The sequence below is a fragment of the Ailuropoda melanoleuca genome, chromosome 15, assembly GCF_002007445.2.
Source record: "Ailuropoda melanoleuca isolate Jingjing chromosome 15, ASM200744v2, whole genome shotgun sequence".
NCBI classification, from domain to species: domain Eukaryota; kingdom Metazoa; phylum Chordata; class Mammalia; order Carnivora; family Ursidae; genus Ailuropoda; species Ailuropoda melanoleuca.
Genome location: NC_048232.1, coordinates 49,687,045 through 49,712,114, shown reverse-complemented (window position 1 = coordinate 49,712,114; position 25,070 = coordinate 49,687,045). Strand labels below are relative to the sequence as shown.

Sequence of the window (25,070 nt, the reverse complement as noted above, 5' to 3'; positions counted from 1 at the left end):
CTGCCAAAGATAACAGCTATTAAAGTCAAACATTTTGATTTTTAAAAGTTACCACTAGAGGTGCCTGGGTGGTGCAGTCAGTTAAATGTCTGCCTTCAGCTCAGGTCATGATCCCGGGGTCCTGGGATCAAGCTCTGCATTAGGCTCCCTGCTCAGCGGGGAGCCTGCTTCTCCCTCTGCCTGTGCCCCCTGCTCTTGCTCTCTCTAATAAATAAATAGATAAGTAATCCTAAAAAAATTAAAATTAAATTAAAATACGTTAACATTAGGTAAAATTAAACATTCAGTTTCTCAGTTGTATTAGCCAGATTTCAAATGCTCAATGGCCACATGCAGTTAGTTGCTATCATAATGGACACAGCACCTTTGAAAATGCTTAAAAGCATAAAGTTGAACAAACATCAAAACGGGTGCACTAATGCTTCAGCCACGCTTGATTTTAAAGTAACCTTTTTTCTCTCTTCTGCAAACCTCCCCTCCTCCCTTCTTAGCCTTTTGTTTCAGGAACCCAGTACCACCCTAAAGACAGATCAACAAAGATGGCAGCACACACACAATTCCTGTCAAAACTGACTAGATCCTGTATTTCCTCATAAAACCTTCCAGCCCCGTCCTTCAGGCAGGCTAAGGCCTTAGCCCACTCCAGCCTCCTTTGCTGGCCAAGCAATCAAGCTCTTGTTCTTCTTTATCCCACATTCTGTCTTCCCATTATATTTCGGCTCCATAGCACAGAGGTCGGTTTTCGACAACACGTTTAGAATATTTTCATCATTGCAGAAAGTTCTCCTGGACCGGAATGGTCTTGTATTCCCCATAACACCTCATTGTTTACAGAAGATAGACAGCAAATGAATATCTAACAAATAATATAGAACACATAGTATTACTAATAAGATTACTATTATGGAGATCAGGAAAAGTCATAATACATCATAAAAAACACTGAAGGGTTGGAATGGGCTAAGAGATAAGATATTATTAGAACTTAAAAAACAAACACCAACAATAAAAATAAAAGAAAACACCTGCCCTCATTTATTTTTGCAGTCGCACGTGCACGCATGAGATCCTTGTGAGAATAAAATGAGAATCTCCATGAATATAAAGTTCAGACAAGTGTGAGGGATTGTTAGCAGTAATTACAACAACGTGAACAACAATTTGACGGTTATTCCTGGTTTTAAGACAAAAGGAGATGGGATGGTGAGGTGAAATGGTTTGAGATGCACTGGACCGTTTCCTTCATTATTTTTTCTCACTGTATTTTACCATAGCATTTGCAGATTTGGTCTCTCCAGGGGAGCTGAACACGCAGGAAGCACTGACAAATAAATGTTGCTGCTTTCTGAAGCATCACGATGTACCACCCACCAAAGCTTTGAGCCCTGCAAGTAGCTGAGCTTGTGGACAGGTCCTTCTCCATCTGGTGAGCAGCATTCCCGGGTTCTGAATCCCATTGCTAGAGAACCAGTCGTCCCAGGCAGAGAAGCCACGGACTCTCCAGGGACTCCCAGTTGATGGCTGCCCTCCAGCACTGACACTGGACTGTCAGTTGCTTTTTCTCCATTCCTTTTTCTTTTTAAATCAAGCTCAGGGCCAGGGAAGGGGGCGGTCACGAAACAACAGCTTCTGGGAGGATAGATGTTGCTGTGTCATGTATAATTGAATAAAAACACAACGCATGTCCTCATTAGCGTAACTGTAAGCAGAAAGACTCTCAGAGCTGGAAGAGGCATGAAGAGCCACGTACCCCAACAGAGGAGGAAATTCCTGTTAAGAAATGGTCACCCCGTCTCTGCTTAGGAACTACATGTATACTAGTGAGTGTCCTCGCAGTAAAGAGAGGGCACTCTCTGACCACGGCAGCAGGTGCCTATTTACTAACTCATGGGCAGGCTTTACAGAAATCAGAAAGGACTAGTGCAGGGCTTTGAGACTGGTGGTCTTGGGGAGCCCCATGTCCCCTGTGCCTGAAGGGGCAGTGGAAGGCAACAGTCCTGGCACTCTGAGAGGGTAGCTGTCTTAGGGTGCTGGGCTGCTTTAACGAAATACAAGAGCCTGGGCAGCTTGGACAACAGACATTTGTTTCTGGCAGTTCTGGAGGCTGGGAAGCCCCAGTTCGAGGCACTGGCAGATTCGGTTCCTGGTGAGAGTTGGTTCCCTGGCTTGCAGAAAACAGCCTTCCCACATGTCCTCACATGGCAGAGAAAGAGCAGGCTCTGGTCCCTCTTCCTCTTCCTATAAGAAAGCTAATCTCGTTATGGGGGGTTGCCTTCATGATCTCCTCTAAACCTAATCACCTCCCAAAGGCCCTGCTTCCAAATATCATCACTTTTGGGTTAGGGCTTTAACAAATGAATTTAGGGGAGGGGGACACAAACATTCAGTCCATAACAGTAGCAACGGAGAGGGCTGCCTGATAGGAGCCATCACCTTCAATAGAGGGATGAAGATAATCTAAGGCAATAAGACATAAAGAGAGCCAGGGGTGGAGGGGAGGATCTCCCTCTCCACCAGTCCTACCATGAGCCGATCCCCATAAGACGCAGGAGGAAACGGTGGCTGGTGGTTGTGGTTCATATCATGAGCCTCTTTTGGCACAGAGCAAGATCAGTAAGGATCTGAAACAGCAAATAGAAAATACCCAGCCAGACTCTCAGGACCACTTTTCCCCCAGGATTGACTAAATGTGACAATGTGTATAAGGCTTTTAGTCTAGTGCCCACAGTACTTTGGAAGCTCAATAAATACTAGTACGCTGGGTATGAATTTTATAGTCCCAGTCCTCATTACTCAGGTGTACACATATTCAGCTTTTAAAAAACTGCTTAAGGGGGGACTCCTGGGTGGCTCAGTCAGTTAAGCTTCTGCCTTCAGTTTAGGTCATGATCCCTGGGGCCTGGGATTGAGCCCCACATGTAGGGCTCCCTGCTCAGTGGGGAGTCTGCTTCTTCCTCTCCCTCAGCTCCGTCCCCTTCATGGGATCTCTCTCTCAAATAAATAAAGTCTTAAAAAAAAAACCTGCTTAAAAATGAAGTTTGGATTTCAAGTTCCAGTTTCTGTTGAGTAGATCGCANCCCCCTTCATGGGATCTCTCTCTCAAATAAATAAATAAAGTCTTAAAAAAAAAACCTGCTTAAAAATGAAGTTTGGATTTCAAGTTCCAGTTTCTGTTGAGTAGATCGCAGAAAATGTACTTGCCGAGTCATTATAACTCAGTCTTTTTTGAAAAATTCATTTTCTTTACATAAATTGCTACATTCAAAGGTTTTCTCTTCCATCTTCTTCTCTGTTTCTCCCCTATTCTCCAGGTCTAATCTAAATTTCTGGAAGGGTCTTATGAATTATGTAGGCGTTAGTATCACATGACTCACGCCACCCTCCATCGTCTTCTATATCATTGCCTATTCTTTCCAGCTTTGTGGTTTATGACGTGTATTCGATGCTCTGACTCTTCCAGGCTTTATCCCTAATATTCACAATCAAGCTTTGGCATTAAAAATAAACAAAACCAAAAATCTTCCAGCCTCCTTTGCCCCCTTAGCTAGATATCCCAGTGCGATGAATGTTATGTACAACCACACACTGCTGTTTTCAAACTTGGTGTTAAAGTGTTTTATTCAGAGTCAAATGTCATAGAATTTTGTCTGAAGTAATTGAATTAAATAGCAGAGGTGATATTTAATCAGAGACAAGCAGCAGCTGTGATCCCCTTTATCCTGACTTCATATTTTGGCGCTTCATATTTACTAGGGAGTGAGTAAGACTGACTATCCAATAGCCACACATCAGTAATATTTGACCTACTTTGTCAGGGGAGACTTTAATTTTCATAGATGTGTAAGTTTGAGGTTTGGCTCTCCATTGAGTTTCTGTTTCCAGATAATAACCCTTTTTTTTCCCCGTTGGCCTCACTGTATGTAAATGGAAATAAGTTTGCTGGCATCTCTGGGATTCAGTTTGGTATATGCTGCAAGGGGATGAAGGAATAAAATCAATGATAACACTTTGATTTTTTAATGTATTCTAGAAGGATATTTGCACAGCTTCAAATGCTCTGCATACTGGAATTTTGACATTTTGAAATAGGATTAATATGGTCTGTGGTTTGTGCCAATATTCAAACTGGGAAAGACTGGTGCTGATTCTAGACGTGAAGGTCATCACCTAAATCCAACAAATGACAAAGGAATGTGGAACTACAGCAGTCGTGAGGATTTAGCTCATCTGCCCGCCCTTTGTAGTTAGTTCTGAACGGGTGAGAGACTAAAGTTCAGGTTCCTTTGTCCGTGTTAACACGTGTGCATCCAATAGAAAAATAAAAATAATGAGCATTCTGTCCTCAACATACACACCTAGAGAGTCCGGTAGCAGCTACTGCAAGATCCTTACTTGCTGAGGGCTTGTTAAATTACATAAATGATACAGAATCATTTATTTGTCTAATACTTACTGAGCGTCTACCATGTACCTGATACTGGCTTAAGAATGAGGAATACCTCAAGGCATCCCTGCCTTCATGGAGTTTACTATCTAATGGTAAGAGACAAAAATAAAGAATAAAAATGTAAATTATATGGTAAGTTAGAATGTGATAAACGCTACTGGAAAAAGTAAAGCATTAAAAAAGGAAAGGTTTCTACATATGTGTTTCTGTGCGTGTGTGTGCAATTTAAAGGCTGATGTGAGAGAAGGCTGAACATCACTTGTCAGGGAAATGCAAATTGAAACCACAGTGAGATATCACCTTACACCTGTCAGAATGGCTAGACTCCAAACAACGTGAAATAATAACAAGTATGGGGGAGGGTGTGGAGAAAAAGAAACTTGTGCCCTGTTGTTGAGAATGTGTATTGGTGCAACCATCGTGGAAAACAGTACGGAGGTTCGTCAAATAGAAATAGAAATAACATATGATCCAGTAATTTACCCAAAGAGAATGAAAATACTAATTTGAGAAGATGTATGCACCTGTATGTTTATAGCAGTGTTATTTACAAGAGCGAAGATATGGAAGCAACCCAAGTGTCCATTGGTAGATGAATGGGTAAAGAAGATGTGGTGTGTACACACAATGGGATATTATTTGGCCATAAAAAAGGATGCCCTCTTGCCCCTTGCAACAATATGGGTAGGCCTAGAGGGTATTATGCTAAGTAAAATAAGTCAGACAGAGAAAGACAAATATCATAGGGATTTCACTTATATGTGGAATCTGAAAAAACAAATGAATAAACAAAAAGCAGAAACAGACTCATAAACATAGAGGACAAATTGATGGTTGCCAAAGGGGAAGGGGTTGGGGGGAATAAACAAAGTGGGGGAAAGGGAGTGGGAAGTATAGGCTTCCAGTTCTGGGATGAATAAGTCACAGTGATAAAGGTATGCAGAGGGAATATGGTAGTGGTATTAGGATAGTGGAGTATGGTGACAGATGGTAGCCACACTTGTAGTGAGCGTAGCATAACAAGTAGATGTGTCACATCACTACCTTATACTCCTGAAACTAATGTAACATTGTGTGTCAACTTAACTTCAATAAAAGAAAAGGGGAAAAATTAAAGGATGATGAATAAGGAAAGCCTCACTGAGAATGTGACTTTGAGCAAAGATTGAGGGAGATGAGGAGAGACCCATATGGTGAACCTCTGGAAGAAGAGCGTGTCACAAACAGTGAAGTGCTAAGTACAAAAGCCGTGAGGAGGTGCCTGGAATGTTAGAGACCAAGCAGGGAGGCCCCGGTGGGTGGAGTGAACCAAGCATGTTAGGGAGGAACAGAAGTTGGAGAAGTAGGAGAAATGGCCAGATCCCGTGGGCCTTGCTGACTTTAACTTTTACGGAGCTGAGAGCCCTCGGGAGGGTTGTGAACAGAGAAGCTACATGATCTGACTTCTGTTGTAAAAATATCATCTGGCTGTTATATTGAGAATAGACTACGTGGGGGCAGGCAGGAGACGGGCGTCGGTAGGTGAGGGCAGAAAGCACAGAGATGGGCTGGGAGGCTATTAGGATACTCTGGGGGATCTAGAGACCATTAACAATAAGCCAGGAGAGTAATGGAGGGGCATGAGCCCATGTAGCTGCACGGGAGGTGGTGAGAATCATCAGATGCTAAGTCTATTCTGAAGGTGGAGTCCACAGGATTTGCTCATAGATTGGATATGAGCTAGAAAGAGAAGAGAAGGAAAAGTGACTCTGAACGTTCTACTTTAATCAACTGGAAAGGTGAGGTTGGCATGCACTGAAGTTGAGGAAGACCTAGAGAGGAGAGGTTTGGTAAGATCAGGAGGCCAGTCTGGATATGCCAGGTTTGATGTGACTGTAAGACATCTGTGGAAGGCAGGGTAATGACCCCCCAAAAGGGGCCATCCAGTTTCTAATCCCTGAAACCTGTGAATATGTTTGGTTACTTGACAAAGTGGATAGAATTAAGGTTGCTAATTAGCTGACCTTACAATAAGGAGGGTTCCTGCACTATCTAGGTGAATGTAATATAATTGTAAGTCTTTAAATGTAGGAGAGGGAGACTAAGAAGTCAGTGTCAGAGTGATGCAATGTGAGAAAGACTTGACTGGCCATTGCTGGCTTTGAACATGGAAGGGGGCCACAAGCAAAGAAATACCAGCAGTCTCTAAAAACTGAAAAGTCTAAGACAATGGATTCTCCTGTAGAGCCTTTAGGAGGAATGCAGCCCTGTTGACACATTGACTTTACCCAGTGAGACCCATTTTGGACTTCTGACCTCCAAAACAGAAAGATAATAAATTCATGTTGTTGTTGTTTTTTTAAGATTTTATTCGAGGAGAGTGTGTGTGCATGACTGGGGGGAGGGGCAGAGGACAAAGCAGACTCCCTGCCGAGCAGGGAGCCTGATGTGGGGCTTGATCCCAGGACCCTGAGATCATGACCTGAGTCAAATGCAGACACCCAACTGACTGAGCCACCCAGGCACCCCATTAAATTCATGTTTTAAGCCACTCAGTTTGTGATAATTTGTTGCAGCAGAAATAGGGAAATGTAACATTCAAGTGGAGATACCTTATAGACAGCTGGATATTTGTGTCTGGACTTGGGGTAGAGGATGGGAATATGAATTTGGAGTTATCATCATGTTGATGGTACTTAAAACCAGGGTACTGGATGAGATCACCAGGGAAGTGAGTAAAATCAGGAAAGAGAAGAGAAAAATCCAAGGACTGAGCTTGGAGGAACTCTGACATTCAGAGGTCAGGAAGATGAGAAGGAGCCAGCCAAGGAGACCTGGAAGGAGAAGCTAGTGAGGGAGGAGGACAACCAGGTGGGTGTGTGCTGCCCAGAAGCCCAGTGAAGGAAGTGTTTTGAGGAGATGGGGTGAAGACATGTGTCAAATGCTGACAGGTCACGTAAAGTGAGGAGGTGGGAGTGGATCGCTGGGATCGAGCAATGTAAAGCTTATTGGTGACTTTGACAAGAGCCGTTTGGGCAGAATGGTGTGGGCTGAAACCTTTTGGAGTAGGTTTTAACCAAAAATGGGAAGAACAGGGGGACCTGGGTGGCACAGCAGTTAAGCATCTGCCTTCGGCTCAGGGTGTGATCCCGGCATTATGGGATCGAGCCCCACATCAGGCTCCTCCGCTATGAGCCTGCTTCTTCCTCTCCCACTCCCCCTGCTTGTGTGCCCTCTCTCGCTGGCTGTCTCTCTCTGTCGAATAAATAAATAAAATCTTAAAAAAAAAATGGGAAGAACAGAATTGGAGACAGTGAGTACAGACACATTTTCAAGAGTTTTGCTGTAAGAATGAGCAGAGAGATAGGGTGTTAGCTGGAGATGAGAGTGGACTTTCTGGGCGTGAGTTAGAGAAATGACAATGTATTTGTGTGTTGATGAGAGTAAGCCAGCAGAGAGGACCAGAGAGGCCAGGAAATTGCCTCAAGTGCACAGGGCCTGTGTGGAGCAGAGATGACCTGTCCCAGCCAAGGTCATCCTAAACAAGCCCTCCCTCAGAACGAGAGCCTCTTAGCCAACCAGCCGCTGACCGTTCATTCATGAGTTAGCCCAGCCAGGACCAGAAGAATGGCTCAGCTGAGCCCAATGCAAATTGCTAACCCAGAGAATTGTGAGCTTAACAAGTGGTCTCTGTGTTAGGCTGATAAGTTTATGGGTGGTTGATGGGCAGAAAAGGTAACTGGTATTGCGTCAAATTAATTACATGTGTTTGGGGTGTAAGTGACCATATAACTTCAAGATCATAACTGATTAATATGCAAGAGGTGTTAGTCATTTCATTGTAATGAGGTTATAAGAAAGCTTTTGCTCTTATAGGCCTGCCCAAGTATAATGTGTATTTTATGCTGAACTTTCAATTTCCTTTTTCTCTGGGGAACGAAGGGGGGAACGTAATCTTCAGTGACTTATTTATGACATGAAAATCGATATTCTTTTTCTCAATAGGTGACAAAAAATAAGAATAAGTAACACTATCACTGCTCCCTGAATGCCTGTCTAGACAACACCCAGGAGCTGTTTTCTCTTGCTCTAATATTCTGTCATTTAATTTTTTTACAGTTTCACTTCGCTTCCTTTGTAAAATCATGAGGGAATCATTTGCAACTCATATTTTTTTAATTTGGAAGCATCATTTTTTCATGTTAATTCGCTTGACTGTGACAATTATTTTACAATGTATATGATGTCAAACATCAAGTTATGTACCTTAAATATGTACAATTTTATTTGTCACTTATACCTCAATATAGAGGGGGGAAAAAGAAAATAAATTTTGGTTCTTCAAAGAAAATTCGTCAAAGGAAGGAAGGAAGGAAGGAAGCATCATTTTCCAAAGCTTTAATTGCCCTTAGTTCTGAGCCGGAAGTAATTGTGCAAACTCACTTTGAGGATATTATAACGGCCTATACCTTTGTAGATCAGGTAAAATGTACACATGGCTTCCTAGAGGTGTGAGGCAGTAATTTGCTAGCTTAAATCTAAGAAGTGAGTTTGCCCAAAGGCACAGTGATATGTTAATCATCATTCCTGTCCACAGAAGTTTTTGAGTCATTTTGTGCTAGATCATTATACAATGACCTATCAGGAAGTGTTTGAGAGACCATGAAAGCATCTCATGACCATGAGAGACTGATGTTGTTAACTGCTGTATATGACAGATGATGGAGAAGTCCTAGAAACCATGCTATGGGGGGCATTCTTGATTAGAATTATGAGAGCTCTTCTGAACCTGACATTCACTGTAGAATGCAGGCTGTGTTAGCCGATAGCTCTTCCCCACTTTGGTCTCTAGGTATGAAGCACTTCCTTGTCTATATAATAGAGAGTCAATCCGTACTTCTATATAATAATAATTTTATTGAACACATATGCTAGGAACTGTTCTGAAACCTTCATATACATTACCTGCAAAGGAGGTAAAACATTGAATGCCCAAAGCAGTTGAATTCCACGATTTAACTTATTTACTTACTTACTGAGAGAGAGAGAGAGAGAGAGCAGGGGGCAAGGTGGGGAGGGGCAGGGGAAGAGGGGAGAGAGGATCTTAAGCAGGCTCCATGCCCAGCACAGAGCCCAATGTGGGGCTCCATCTCAGACGCTGAAATCATGAGCTGAGCTGAAATCAAGATTCGGATGCTTAACTAACTGAGCTACCCTGGCACCCCACTTAAATTTTTAAAATTCTTAGACCTAAAAATAGTCTTCAAAGATCTTCGAAGGTCATTTTGTCATGAACTAAAGAGTAAACACATGAATTAAAGAAGTATTGAAAGAGAACCAAGCCCTATGACTGCGTTTCTTTCAAAGCGATCAGTGGATTCACAGGAAGACCAAGTAGGAAAGCATGATGGAGAGTAATGTACCTACTGGACAGCCGTGAAAGAAGGGAAATTTTGGCAAAGGCAACCTGTAATCTTGAAATACTAGAGATGGAAATCACAGTGAGACCCCTACTACATGCAATAAGGTCGTTTTTCTTCCTTTTTAAAGTTCTGGCTTGAGTGAAGCTGATTTTAAAACCACGTAGCTAAGAAAATGCTGGTACTAACGTGTCTTTTCTTATGAAATATATGTTGCCAAACAAAGTGCATAATTTCCAGGAATGGTGAAATAGATGTTGCTCATATGTCCCAGGAGAGGGAGATTTAAAAATCCCCCATTTTGGGGATGCAAAAATGTCTTAGTGATCTATGGCCGCATAACAAATTACCCCCAAATTTAGCAACTTAAAACAACAACAGGACATTACCTCACCTAGTCTGAGGATCAGGAATCAGGGGGAGCTCGGCCAAGGGGTTCTGGTCAATCTGTCAGCAGGGACGGCCGTCTTCTGAAAGCTTGAATGAAGCTTTGAGGAGAATCCACTTGCAGATGTGTTCACATGGCTCTTGGCAGAAGGTTTCAATTCCTCACCTTTTATTTTTATAACCTAATCTAGGAAGTGGCATACCACTAGTTCTGCTGTATGCTAATGGTCAAACAGACCAACTCTAGTATGATGCAGGCGGGAACTACGGAAGGGTGTAGAGCTCAGGAGGTGGGACTGTGGGAGGCTATCTTGGAGTTGGCCTTGTTTATGGTTTTTTCACTTATAAAAAGTCATTTGGCCCTGCCAGTTAATGGGCCAGCGTCTGTGAATATACCTATATCCTTTTTTTAAAAAAGATTTTTATTTATTTATTTGAGAGAGAGACAGAGCAGGAGCAGGAGGGAGGGGCAGAAGCAGAGGGAGAAGCAGACTCCCCGCTGAGCAAGGGAGCCTGACGTGGGTCTCCATCTCAGGACCCTGAGATTATGACCTGAGCCAAAGGCAGGTGCTTAACCAACTGAGCCACCCAGGCACCCCTACCTATATCCTTTTGGATTATACAAATCCTAGTTCCAGAACTTGGAGCTGAAAGGGACAGTTTTCAGGGCGCCTGGGTGGCTCAGTCGTTAAACGTCTGCNATCCTTTTTTAAAAAGATTTTTATTTATTTATTTGAGAGAGAGACAGAGCAGGAGCAGGAGGGAGGGGCAGAAGCAGAGGGAGAAGCAGACTCCCCGCTGAGCAGGGAGCCTGACGTGGGTCTCCATCTCAGGACCCTGAGATTATGACCTGAGCCAAAGGCAGGTGCTTAACCAACTGAGCCACCCAGGCACCCCTACCTATATCCTTTTGGATTATACAAATCCTAGTTCCAGAACTTGGAGCTGAAAGGGACAGTTTTCAGGGCGCCTGGGTGGCTCAGTCGTTAAACGTCTGCCTTCAGCTCAGGGCGTGATCCTGGCGTTATGGGATCGAGCCCCGCATCACGCTCCTCCGCTGGGAGCCTGCTTCTTCCTCTCCCACTCCCCCTGCTTGTGTTCCCTTTCTCTCTGGCTATCTCTCTCTCGAGATTTCAAATAAATAAATAAAATCTTTAAAAAAAAAATGAAAGGGATTGTAGAGATAACCCTCTAACCCAACCCTCATTCCCTTCTAAGACTTCTCAAGGTAGAATAGGGAACTACAGCCCAGAATGTGTTAATGATGCCCTAAACCACCCCGTCCCCAAGAGCTGATTGTGCATTCTATCTTTAGACCTGTCAGTACCTCTATCCCAGCTTTATTGAGAAATAATGGACATACCCCACTATATAAGTTTAAGGCATACAGCATGGTGGTTCGATTTACATAGATTGTGAAATGATTGCCGCAATATATTCAGCTAATGTCCATCTTCTCATATAGCTACAATAAAAAGAAAAAGAAAAAAGTTTCTTCTTGTGATGAGAACTCTTAGGATTTGGTACCTTAACAACTTTCCTACATATCATACATCAGTGTTAGCTGGGGTCATCATGCTGTACATTACATCCCTAGTATTTATCCTTGAACTAGAAGTTAGTATCTTTTGACCACCTTCCTCCCCTCACTACTTCCCCATCCTAATATCTCTTTACAAAATATTAAATCCAGAATCTTTTGTTTATGGTTTGTTTTACTGATAAATCACAATTACCCAAATGTTGAATCAAATTTAATTTCCATAGGTCAGTATTCATTCAAGTAAATGTTCATTTTTTAACATTTCTTTTTGGGGCACCTGGTTGGCTCAAATGGTTAAGCATCTGCTTTCGGCTCAGGTCATGATCCCAGCCCCACATTGCACCCCCCCCGGCTCAGTGGGGAGTCTGCTTCTCCCTCCCCTTCTACTATTCCCCCTGTTTGTGTTCTCTTGCTCTCTTTGTCAAATAAATAAGTAAAATCTTTAAAATTTCTTTCTTTTCTTTTCTCTTTCTCTCTTTAATAGGGTGGGACCTTTAACTTGCATTTTGCAAGCCTTAGGTATGAGGGTTTTTTCAATATTTTACTTTTAAGTAATCTCTACACCCAACGTGGAACTCAAGCACACGACCCCGAGACCGAGTCTCACACTCCACCAATTGAGCCAGCCAGGCACTCCCTTTATTGAATGTTATTTTGTGCCAAATGCATAGTAGATACTGGATACATTGTTCAACGTGACATTCAGTCCTAATGAATCCTAGTCTATTGGAGACAGAGGATATATTTATGGAGCATTAAAACAGGTGCTGTGTGAGAAATGAAGAACATATAGTTGCTCTAAAGGAGCTTAAAATCTAGTACAATTGGGCGCCTGGGTGGCTCAGTTGGCTAAATGACTGCTTTCAGCTCAGGTCATGATCCTGGGGTCCTGGGATTGAGTCCCACATTAGGGCTCTCTCTGCTCTGCAGGGAGTCTGCTTCTCCCTCCCCCTTTGCCTGCCACTCCCCCTGCTTGTGTGCTCTTTCTCTCTGTCAAATAAATAAATAAAATCTTTTTAAAAATCTAGTACAATTAATTTTGGAATTATGCATGTAAAATGCTAATTGGCATAATTTACTTTTCATATACCTGGCCTTGTAGCACTGGTGTGTGGCCAAAGCCTCTAAAACTATGGTGGCTGGATTTGTTGAGGGCAATCAAGCTGGCTCTGTGTTACTTTAATGCGATTATATTTTTAATGCTTTTATAATATTGTCTTGTTTATACACACTGGAGTATATGCATAAAACAGAAAAGTAATAAACAGGGTGGATGCAGTTAAAAATCTCCAGTTCGCTGTGGGATGCTTAAAGAATGCTAAATGATGACAGTTGCCCCATTAGCAGCAGCTTATAGCAACATCACGCATCATTAGTAAATTAGTTTTAAAAAAGAGTTGGCATTAGGCCCAAGATCTGCATGGCACCATGAAAAGTGGGTTCTTCCCAAGGACAGGGGATGCCACAAGTTCTTCCAGCATTATGGTTATTGTGGCTTCTTCAGTCAATATTTGCATCCAGGAACTTGTAAAGAAAGCTTACTATGTAGGAGATAAACTGCTTCTCGGCAATATCCCTCCAAATCCAAACAGATTTTGGAAGGAAAAGTTCTCTTTGGATGATTTCCGGAAACCCCATCTTGTCTAATAATGAAACTTCCATGGATTTGCTCTCTGACTGATCTGTAAACATTGGTTCCCAACACCTGTCTTCAGGTCTGAGTTGTACTTGCTATGTGTATTCCATTTGTTCATCAGCACTGTGCTTGCTCTCCCAGTAACCAGCCAACTGGAGGGGGAGATGGAGCTGGAGATAAACATTCTGGTTTCGTATTTTCTGCAGAATACCTAGCAGGGCATCACATACAAGAAGGCACAGAATGAACGTTCTTTGATAAAGCCAAAACTGCTGTTAGCAAGGTTTCCAGGCCCAGGATAGGTTGGACTTGTTTCTTCTTTTCCTTGATAATACAGAATGTAGGCATTTATTTATTAAAAAAAAAAATTCCTTGGCATTACAAAGTAGCCTAGAGGCAAAAAGAAGATATGATTAACACAAAGGGTCTGAGAATATCATGGTGAAAAGGGAATAGGCTTTGGAATTAGATATTTATTCCATTCTTTGAACAGATACTTCTCAAAAAATATACACACACTAGTGAACAAAATTGATAAAAATTCTGTCTTGGAACTTGCATTCTAGTAACTAAAATGTGTGGTGTCAGAGAGTGATAAATGCTAGGGAGAAAAAGAAAGTGGGGAAGGGGTGAGGGACAGCCATGAGTGAGGCTTCAGTATAAGGCAGGAAATGTACCTAATCAGCATCATAAGATCGAGTGAGTAGAATCAGCATAGGGGCGCCTGGGTGGCTCAGTTGGGGCGCCTGGGTGGCTCAATCGTTAAGTGTCTGCCTTTGGCTCAGGGCGTGATCTCGATGTTCTGGGATCAAGTCCCGCATCAGACTCCTCTGCTGGAAGCCTGCTTCTTCCTCTCCCACTCCCCCTGCTTGTGTTCCCTCTCTAGCTGGCTGTCTCTGTCAAATAAATAAAATCTTTTAAAAAAAAAAAAGAGAATCAGCATAAACAGACTTGGCCGCAAATGGGCTTCCACATATGTGGAAACCCATAACTGCTAGGTGGGAGGACAGTGGGGAACATTTGGATGAGAATAAAAGTAGAGAGAAAGCAAAAATGATATAGATGTGGGAGGATACTAAAGACAGTTCCATCAGAAGGAGGAACTAGAAGTTGTATTCCTGAATGAGACAACAAATGCTGGCCAAGCTATCTAGACAATTTCTAGATCCCAGGTTCAATTAAGAACAATGCACCAAATAAATTCTTGATAGTCTGAGTATTTTGCTGGTTAACTTAGGGGGTTATGAAGGTGAATAGATCTAGTTTCAGATGTGTTAGGTGAATTTGGATAAATTAACCTCTCTCAGCCCTGATTCGCTAACAAGTAAAATAGGATAGTAATTAAAGTTCTGTTAAGGACAATATATGAGAAGTCTTTTGAAGATGGTTAAACATTTTCCTAGGATTTTATCTTTCACTTAATATAGAAATGAAAAAAAGAGTTGCTAATTTGGATTTAATTTTGACCAACAAGGCAGAACCTGTGAACTGAGTTGGAAACTTAGAAGAAAGGGGAGAAAAAAACAAAGATTATCTACATTAGAGCTGTAGATAGAGAGAGCAGCACTCAAGGCATAAGCCTTACTTAGATCAGAATGTTCCATTCCATTCCTCCAAGAGTTCCCCAAAGCACCACCAGAGAACTTTGTTTTTCCTTTTTCAGCCAGACCACCCAGACTGCCACACACTTCACACTTCTTTGAAATGTTCCCTTTCCCTTTGTCTTTCTGTTTGACATTTTTGTGCAAACGTTAATTATTTTCTCCCCCTAAGTGGTGGGAAAAATGCTGAAGTTAGAGTCAGGAGCACTCAAGGTCTCTTTCATTTCACGCCCAAGTATATGACTGCTGCCTTTTTTCTCCATCGCTCCTTTTCTTCCTCTTTCCCTTCTCTCTTTCCCTTTCTATTCCCCATCCAGGCTTGCTCCAAACTCAAATTCCAAATATATGGGTTGAAAGTGTGAGGATGGCAAGAGCTCAAGTTCAGTGAGTGGGGCCCGGGTCAGGGCAGGGTGCGAGAGCCAGTGGCAGCCGGTGCAATCTCTCCGTTACTTACCCACTGCCCTCTTGGAGCAAATGCTCTATGTATTCCTGCCTTCACCCCAGACGACAGTATCCTGATTGTGTTCAGGGTTGCAGTGTGCCCAGCCCTAGGTAATGAATCATGATCAGGTACAACAAATCATTACAAACCTGCTTGGCTTCCCCAGCCTCCCTTGCTGCTAGAGGTGGGGTGGTGGATATCACTCATGTCCTTTCTTTTCTGGGCATAACTTCCCTGAAGTTAAGCATGGCTGTATGACTTGCTTTAGCTAATGAAATAGGAATGGAAATTTCACCTGTCACTCTGGATGGAGGGATGTAAGAGCCGATGCACAATACAGCACACTCTTTCCCTGCTGCCACCTTGGCCCTACCCCACTGTTCCACTTATCAATTGCTGCATAAACAACTCACCCCAAAACATAGTGGCTTATAGCAACCACTATCTCATGCTTCTGTGAGTTGACTGGGATCAGCTTAAGAGGTTCTTCTGTTGGTCTTTCTGGAGGTTTCTCATGTCGGTTCAATCAGGTCATGGCCAGGGCTGCAGTATCCAATGGCTCACTCACATGTCTGGCATCTTGGAAGGGATGGCGGGAAGGCTGAGCTTGGCTGGGTCTCTCTCTTTCTCCATCTCATCCCAGGGTTTGTCAGTTTCCATCTGATCTTTTCATGTGGTTTCTCTCTGTGATCTTTCTAGACCTAGTGAAGAGGAGACGAATGTGCCACCCCAAAATATGTTACTTCAGCATAAGGATTATTTTGAGCTAAAGGCAACTGAGAAGAGTAGATACAAGGAGAACTCTCTTCTTTCCCCCTATCTCTCTAAAAACAGGACATAAATTTGTAAAGGTGTCCCCCCTCCCCTCTATACCGGGAAGGACAGAAGTTAATCACCGGAGAAAAGTCAAGACGCTTATCAGCCCATAGACTACACCAGAGGAATCTATATAGCAAATCTTACTATAGCCAGCCCTTAGCTAACATTTTTCCCAAATAATTTACCTTCCCCAGTTTGCTGCCCTAGAAACAAAGTCTCTTTCCTTTGTCTTGTCATTTCTCTAAAAGTTTACTGTTCCTCTGCTAAGATACTATATAAACCAAAGTTCTAATCACCTCTTCGAGTGACTCATTGCTGAACGATTATGTGTGTGTGTGTGTGTGTTTATGTTTGTGTGGCGGGGGTACATACGTTAATAAACTTCTGTTTGCTTTTCTTGTGTTAATCTAACTTTTGTCAGACAAGGTGCTTCCAACTGGGGTAAGGTTCCTAGGAGGATTTTCCTTCTCTAGTAAGTATATAGTAACACAGAGTTTTGAAAAGCATAAACTACCAGCCTTTTAAAGACTTAGGTTCAGGATCAGCAAGGCATAACTATCACCACATTCTCTTGGTTCAAGCAGTGACAGGGCCAAACCAAATGCAAGATGGTGAGAAATAAATACCAATTCTCTATGTGGGAAGTAACCAAGAATTGGTGGCCGTTTTTAATCTACCACATTAACATTTACCATTAGAAAACTTGATCCCCTTCACATAGACCTGGAAGTGCTCAGATTTGGGATGGAGCTAGGGAAGACACCTGTCCTAGTTGTAGCCTGTCAGCTTTCACCCCAAATTCCCGTTCCCAAATTCTTCTTGGTTGCTTCTGGTCATTTTATTACCAAATCTCCACTTCTTTCTGATTTATTTCTTCCCCGAATAGGACCATAGCTGCACTTCCATTCTCCAAGGTAGTGGAGTGTCCTACTGGTAGCCATCCCTCTCCCTTAGGCCTGCTTTCCTGCCAAGTTTTTGAGGGTTACCCTAACTCTCTAGGTTTCCTATTTCCATTTCCTCTCTTACACGAGTTCTACTTTTTATATCTATCCAGACAAGACCAGAAGTCATTTTGCATTAACAAAATCTCCTCAGCTCAGTGAGAAGCACTTTGACTTTATCATGCTCAGCCTTATCTCAGCCTCCCCACTCCACAGGACTGGCCCTGGGCCTTGTCTCCCACACCTAAAAGGCCCCATCAATGTGTGAAATGGAAATAACAAGGGTTTATCTTGTGCTTTTTCTTATTAGTGACTTACACTTTTATCTTTCATAATTCTTATGTGTGGCCAATTCTCTGTTCTGTCAGAGCTGACTGCTGGTTTGGGGGGGGGGATTAGGATGGTAGCGGTAGGAATGCAAAGAGGAGGTGAAATCCATACCGAGCTTTTGACTTTCAGAGCAGCTGGGAGACTAAATAATTGTCTTAAAAGACAGTCTTCTTCAAGAGATGAGATGACTTTCTAAACTTCTTGAGCCATCATTAACATATCAAGAACAGAGTCTGATGGGGTAAAATGGAAGTATTATTCCAGAGAGAGAGAACTCAGAGTAAGACTAGTCCCCGCTACAAAGGTAAGGGGTATTGGGAGGTGAAGGTGGACGGTCTACCTCCTGCCCTGAGGGATTATGGGAAGAAGAAGGGAGACACAGGTCATAGAACAGGTAGTGAGGCTGGGAGACCCTTGTGTCATTCCCATCTTCTCCAAGGTTGATGTCCTCTCCAAGGGAGGTCATCAAATCAGTAAGAGGAGTGCAGACAGCAAAGGGTTTTTGTTCTTTCCTTGTTTATGGCATTATCACAATTACAATTAAGTAATACATTTGTGCAGTTTATGTTTAGCGACTTTCTTTTGCTCTCGTCCAGAAGCTCCACAGAAGCTGCCTTGTTATTACTTAGCAGTGGCACACACAGAGTCGAGATCAAAAAAGAGAGGGAGAGATGCAAAGAGACATCTGAGGTAGAGCTTGTGACTCCTTAGGGTCTATACGGAATGTGAGGAATCTAGAAGTTCTCAGATACCCTTAGGGGCTGCTGAAAATAAATGACTGTCAGGCTGAGAAACTGGCCACAAGCTATCACTATGTGGGGTGAGGCCAAGAAGCCCTGTTGCTGGAAACTCAAGGTGGAACGAGGAACATCTGGGATTAGTGGTTGGACTTCCCATGGATGCACAACAACCAGCAAGTGGGGTGGGGGGAGGGGGACGAGTCCCACAGGTGACCCTAACCAAACTCGGAGAACTGACCGAGATGAGTTCCTCAGCTGCAGGCTTTAGCAGCCACCACCTGCAGGATACTCTGAAGGGGAGACCAGACCCAGCCCCCCTCCGTGGGCACCAGCCTGGACACACCTGAGGACAGGACCAGGTAGTCTGCAGTAGAGACAGCAGGAGGACAGGCTCCAGGCCAGCCCTGGCCCCGTCTCCCTAGTGGCAACGAGATGCAGTCTCTCTCTACACCCAGAGGCCACGTTGAGGAGAGGAAGGGAAAGGAGAAATCCAGCTCCCACAGGAAGTTTAACTTTCAATCCACAGAATGTTTTGTCAACACAGAATGCTTTAAAGCAAGTGCACCATCCATTAGAAAAGTTCTCCCCACCCCCACCCCCCAAACTGGCTGCTACCCAGTGGAATGGGGCTCATGAGGATTAGGTCGGCTACAGAAAATAAAAAGTACCCGGTCTTTGTACATTTCAGTTTTAGTTTGCGCTCAGTTTGCAACTTCATTCTTTGTACATTCCTTACAATGAGCAGGTTTCCTACCGAAATGAATTCTGCAGGGCCCCAGGATCCAGAAAACTGCTGCATTCATTTTTAAAGCAAAAGTATTTCTTCCCATTTCATCAGAAACCATTATCCCTTCTAAACTCCCCCTTTCTCTCAGGCTTTATTTAGAAAGATCCAGAACTGAAAAAACAGGAAACTCAGATTACTAAGCGCATTTCTAGCACATACCCTCTAAAGAACTTGACTCCTGGGCTCTCCAGTCACCTTTCCGTGTTGTTTGCTTCTTGTCTGAAGGAGGCTGTCAGAAGCTGTCACCGAACACGCTGAGCAGAGCGGCCCAGGTGTGTCGAGAGCTGCATCCCAGCTGCCCCAATTCTGTAATCTTTTCTAGGTTCCCATCCGTCTTAGCCTCAGGTAACTGTCCTGCTGAATCACAAAAAAAATTTAAGCTCCTCTTCTTAGTTCAACAGAAATAAAGTTGGAATTGTTCAAGAGATATTTTCAGCAGGCAATTAAGAAATAATAAAAAAAATCAAAGTATAAAAACCAAGGATTTTTTTGAGTACAGATTTATTATAGTAAATGAAAAAAAAAAAAACCCAACAAAAACCAAGCCTGCCTCTGCAGGGAGAGCCTCATATGCGTAGCTTTTGGGGCATTCAACCACAGCCTCGTTTTCCTCTTCTTCATCCTGCCTGCGGACTCTTGTCCTAGATTCTGAAATACCTCCTGCGATTCTCTTCTTTCTTTGAGCATTGTTTTTCAATTTGGCAAAGTCTGGAGATACTTTTGGTTGTCACAACTTAGGGCGGATGGTGCTCCTGGCATCTAGCAGGTAGAGGCCAGGGTTGCTGCTAAACACGGGACAGCCCTCCCCCACCCCCCCCACAACCACCAACACACACAATAAAGAACCATCCTGCCCAGAACTGCAACTGTGCTGAGGTTGGGAAACCCGGCTGTAAGGAGAGGCATGCGGAACCACCCCACTTCAAGAATCCTACCCACTGTGACAAGTAACTGCTATGGTCAAAGGAAAGTTCTCTCTGGGGAAGAGAAACAATCACAATTCTGTATTAATTCATTAATACAGCTATTTGTGTATCAAATGTTTTTTGGTATCTACCAAAAAAATGGCACTGTTAAGCAGTAACAAGACGGGCAGCTTCTACTCCTGCAGAGCTACGGACAAGTGCAAAAGAAAGTCATTAAACATAAAATTATATAGATGTAATTGTGATAATGCCATAAACAAAATATATGGGCTGATACAAGAACACAGTGTGAAGGGAAAACTGGCCCCTCTAGAATCAGTAAATCTTAAAATTTTCTAAATATTAAAAATTTAATGAAAATAATTCTTCGTGTTTTATGCCCTTGAAACTTCATCATGACTATTTTCAGTGACATAGTCTTTTCGGTCTTTTTAGTTTTCGAAAGGAGTATTGTGACTCTCCTTGTTTTCAAAATGTTCATTTGACTCTCTTTTCTGATATAATGGCCTATTGAAGTCTGTTTGTTGCTGAGCACCAGCCCTACCTTTCCTGTGGATACCAAAGTGATTCCAGAAAAGTTTGGAGTTGGAGGGAAGTCTTGGGTTGCTTCAAGAATTAAGACCAAAGAGACAGTCTCCAGTTTCTAGCTCTTGGTCAGTTTCCTTCCCTTCATATAGATATTCAGTAAGCTACAAGACCCATATTTCAAAATTTGAGTCTATGATCTTTTCCCAGGAGTGTTGATAGGGGAACGAAATATTTAAGCCGAGACCTGAGGATGAATTAGGTAAAGCTGGAGGAAGTGGAGGCAAGCATTCCAAGAATGTGAAAATCTATTTGGTATGTGTTGGCATGTCAAAATAATCCTTAGACACAGAAAAAGTATTCATTATGGTCCCTTGCTTCCTTGTTCTTAAAAGCAAAATCCATTTCTCCAGAGAGACTATCTTGATCTTGGACTTGTAGCCCTACCTAGGGCGAAGGGAATCCTGCCAAAATTTGTTTTACTGTGACTCCCAGCCTGCTATCTTGCAAATTTATGACAACAATGCATGCAAATTTGACAAACCCATGCAAAAACAAACCAGTGGGCATTCTCCATTGCAAATGCACAATGCTATGCAACAATGTTTCTGTAGCTGCGACTGAGTGTCTTGCCAGGGCAGACCTTTTTTCCCTTTTGAAGCCTAAGATTCTGTGGAGAATCTGATGAAGGCTATTGATCTTTCCCCTGCAAAAGCCACCAGTGCGCATATACAAAAATGTTTGCATACAGTTCATGGGGTTTCCAATTCTGAAGCTCATCAACCTCAAATTAACACAGCTTTTTTCAGGCTGTAACAATGAATAAGGAAGAAGAACATGCTGGTGGTGGGAGGTATTGTGTCCTGTCTTACACGTAATGAGTTTGAGATGCATATGGCAGGATATTCAGGTGGAAAGCAGTTTAAAATGCTTCCTGGTTTTGTATGATTTTATAAGCATGTTGAATGTAAGAGGAAGTGGGTGGGTGTGTATCAGTACAATGAGCCCCATCCCTAGAGTCTAAATATTTTTTTTCCTTAGAAAAATGTTCATTTTAGAAAATTTTCCTGGGTTTCTGCCTATTTAAAATATGACCCACCCTTTACATTTTTTAGGTCCTTTCCATAATCACTCCCTACTGCAGAGCCAGATTACAGAGAAGGCAACCACATGGATATGTGGGGAGCCAGTCTATGAAGAGGGGCTGAAATGTTGTATTGGTGTTGAAAGTACTACTTGACAAACGAAGGCAAACTTCTGCTCCCCCTCCCTTGCTCTGCTCAAGATTCTTGCTAAACTGCCCTTGGAGGAAACTGAGCCTGTGAGCTACACTGTTTTCGGGTATAAAGTTTGGGGGTTGTAGTGGGCTGAAAATGCCTCCCTAAAGATATCCACATCCTAGTCCCTGGAACCTGTGAACGTTACCTTCTACGGCCAAAAAAGGATCTTTGCAAATGTGATTAAATGAAGGGTTTTGAGATGGGGAATTATTCTGGAGTATCTGGGTGGGCCATAAAAGCCATCACCTGTCCCCTCATGAAGGGGAGGCAGAGGGAGATTTGACACAGACAGAAGAGGGGCAGCCAGAGAGCAAAGGGGAAGGACACGTGACCACGGAGGAAGAGCTTGTAGTGATGTGACAAGTCAGGGAAGACCGCTGGGACCAGAGCTCAAAGAGGAAAGGAACAGCTTCTCCCCTAGAGCCTCCAGAGGGAGCACAGCCCTGGTGACGCCAGTGATATTTGTTTCAGAATTCAGGCCTCCAGAACTGGGAGAGAATAAATTTCTGTTGTTTTAAATCAGCGAGTTTGTGGTACTTTGTTATAGGAGCCACAGGAAACTAGGGGCCAATCTGGGCAAAGGAGGGGAGGACGAACTGTCTAGATCAGAGCCTGACCATCGGTCTCAGATTTTTGAGGAAGGTTTCTGGCTTCCTTTTCCTTTCCAACCCCTAATATGTCTTTCTGAATCCAAGTAAACCTTCCTCTCTCACCTTGACACTCTATTTTAAAGCTCCACTGCTCTATACAGACCGATTTTGATTTTCTAGCATAAAATCCCTTTTTGTTTGTTTTGCCTCCTTCCCCCTCAGCTATATTCCCTGCCTCCAAATAATCATTTATTGTTTTGGAAGTCTCTCTGTCTCCCTCTCCTCCCTTCCCAAATCCCCTCCTCTTGGGCTTGATCTTAAAATAAAAGTTACTTACAATAAACAGCCTCTTCTTTCTTTTCTTGTTATTTCCTCCACTCAGCAGCTCAGAGCTGTCGGGCTGCTTGCCCCCAAGTGTTTGAAGCCACCCACACACTTTGAAGCACAGTCCCCAGCCACTGACGACTCAACACTGTCAAATGACAGTCACAACGCCTTCATCATTAGTTTGTCAAACGCACTATGGAAATGGGGCTGTAGGATGTAAGGAGAAAAGGAAGATAATATTTCATGACTGAAATATTGTAAATCCGAGAAACAGGAGATAAATTGGCCATGTGATTATTTTAGAAGAACCAGTCGTTGAGAGTGAGAACTAAAAGAAAATCTGTATCAGAGAATTTGAAAAACCCAAAAACCTATGTCAAGCCTTTTTGCATGAAGACCTCCTAGTGCTTCAGGGAGAAATAGCATAAAGAAGACTCTAGGAAGACGCCAAGAGATGGGGCACCAGGATCACAGGTGAACATCTTCATGCAGGGCTGAGCAAACTATGACCCATAGGCCAAACCTGGCCCACCACCTGCTCTTTTGAATAAAGTTTTATTGGAACCCCATCATGTCCATTTATTTACATATTGTCTGTGGCTACTTTTGCACTGTCAGAGCAGAGTTGAGCAGTTATGACAGAGACTGTGTGGCATGTAAAGCCTAGAATATTTAGCATTTTGCCCTTTATGTTAAAAAAAATGCCAACTCCTGTTATGATGAAACTGTAGCAGCAGGACTGGGTATAGAAAGTAAACTTTAGCAATGAAATTATGAGTGTATTAGTTTCTTAGGGCTGCCATAAGAATTTATTATAAGCTGGGTGGCTTAAACAACAGAACTTTATTCTCTTGGACTTCAGGAGGCCACACATACAAAACCAAGGTGTCTGGAAGACTGATTCCTCTGGAAGTTCTGAAGGAGAATTGATTTCCAGGGTGGCGGCCAGCATCCTTTCCATTCCTTTGTTTGTAGACTGATAATTTCAGCATCTGCCTCCGTATTCACATTGTCTTCTGTCTTCTCCATTTCCATCTCTTAGAGGGACACATCATTGAATTTAGGGCCCATTCTAATTCCACAATGATCTAATCTTGAGGTTTATGACTTCATTAATTACATCTGCAGAGACCCTTTTTCCAGATAAAGTCACACATTAACAAGTACCAAGGGTTGGGACTTGGACATAACTTTGGGGGGGACACAATTCAACTTACTACACCACCACCCATTAAAAAATGTTAGCCATCTTGGGGAAAAAGGAGGAGGCTTGAGGGGCTTGGAGATGGCTGGGAATGTCGTCCACCCACTCTTGAACGTGGCCCGGGGAGACAGCAATTACATACATATTTGATTTTGAGATATAGTTTTTTATATTTTATGAAATATATTCCACAGACAACTCTGACTCCATCTGACAATCTACATGTAGCAAATATGAGGAATTTAAGCCACTGTGGCCCTAAAAACAGCAAAGTGAGCAGAAGGCAGATGAGGAGGACGAGGATCTCAGGACCAGGAAAACGGGTTCCTGCAACCTCCGTGGTTGACACGGACAAGAGCAGCGGCATCTTATGAAGCTGTTAAATAGCAGTGTTGCGTGAACTCAATGAGGTCCTTTCAAGTCTGCAAAAGTCTCTTTTGTCAGACAGCTTTATTTTTTTCATCACGATTTGAGAACAAGGAGGCGTTGCTACCCTCTGTGCATCTCATCTTGTCCTTTGTTTCATTCTCTTCACCAGATTCCAGATTAACATTTAGACAGAACTGGGGAGAGGGGGGTGCAGCTCATATTTCCTCTAGAATTTCTTCCCTTTTCAAGCTGGGGGAGGGGGAGCCACAGTCAAGTTAGCACATTTTTGGGGAAAAGTCTGAGTAGAAATGACAATTTTCTTACAGGGATTGTCCCTGATTATCACTAATACCAAGCTAGAGAGAGTGAATTAGGAGATCAGAAGGACTCTTCTCCAAAGAATGGGCAATGAGGTTACCCTGAGAATGTGTCGGTGGAGCCCCAGGGCATGAGAGATGAGACCGTCAGGTTAGGTGTCAAACTAGGAATTCCCTGTGTGGATGTCTTTCTGCTGCGTCCATGTCTTTCTTAGACCTAGAGTAAGTTTGGTTTTCCTGTGTGAACCTCTCTATTGCCTCTAGGAGCTGGGACAGATCAAGGCTCCAAGACCTCTTTGTAATTTGAAGATATTTTCTAGGGATTCACACCCATGTCACCCTGGTTTCTTTATTCATTCCTCATTCAGGACAAAGTTTCCTGCATTCATGAAATATAACTTGCGGGGCGCCTGGGTGGCACAGCGGTTAAGCGTCTGCCTTCGGCTCAGGGGCGTGATTC

At 43.0% G+C, this 25,070-nt stretch overlaps 2 long non-coding RNA genes across 6 annotated transcripts in view; one reads left to right on the top strand and one right to left on the bottom strand.

Moving 5' to 3' along the window:
- The window catches only part of LOC109489844, a 109,749-nt gene that overhangs the window by 56,786 nt on the left and 27,893 nt on the right, over positions 1-25,070 (top strand). The window lies entirely within an intron of this gene.
- On the bottom strand, positions 1,011-22,841 carry LOC105238250. 4 transcript variants are annotated; one of them, XR_004620806.1, is made up of 5 exons: positions 22,731-22,841; positions 19,232-19,429; positions 15,869-16,156; positions 2,524-2,621; positions 1,011-2,238 (listed from the first exon to the last, which is right to left on the bottom strand). It is a non-coding gene; the product is annotated as an uncharacterized LOC105238250 (long non-coding RNA). The 4 variants fall into 4 exon arrangements; XR_004620807.1 differs by having other exon boundaries at positions 19,232-19,426; positions 22,731-22,808; XR_002142983.2 differs by lacking the exons at positions 1,011-2,238; positions 2,524-2,621 and adding an exon at positions 11,337-11,698.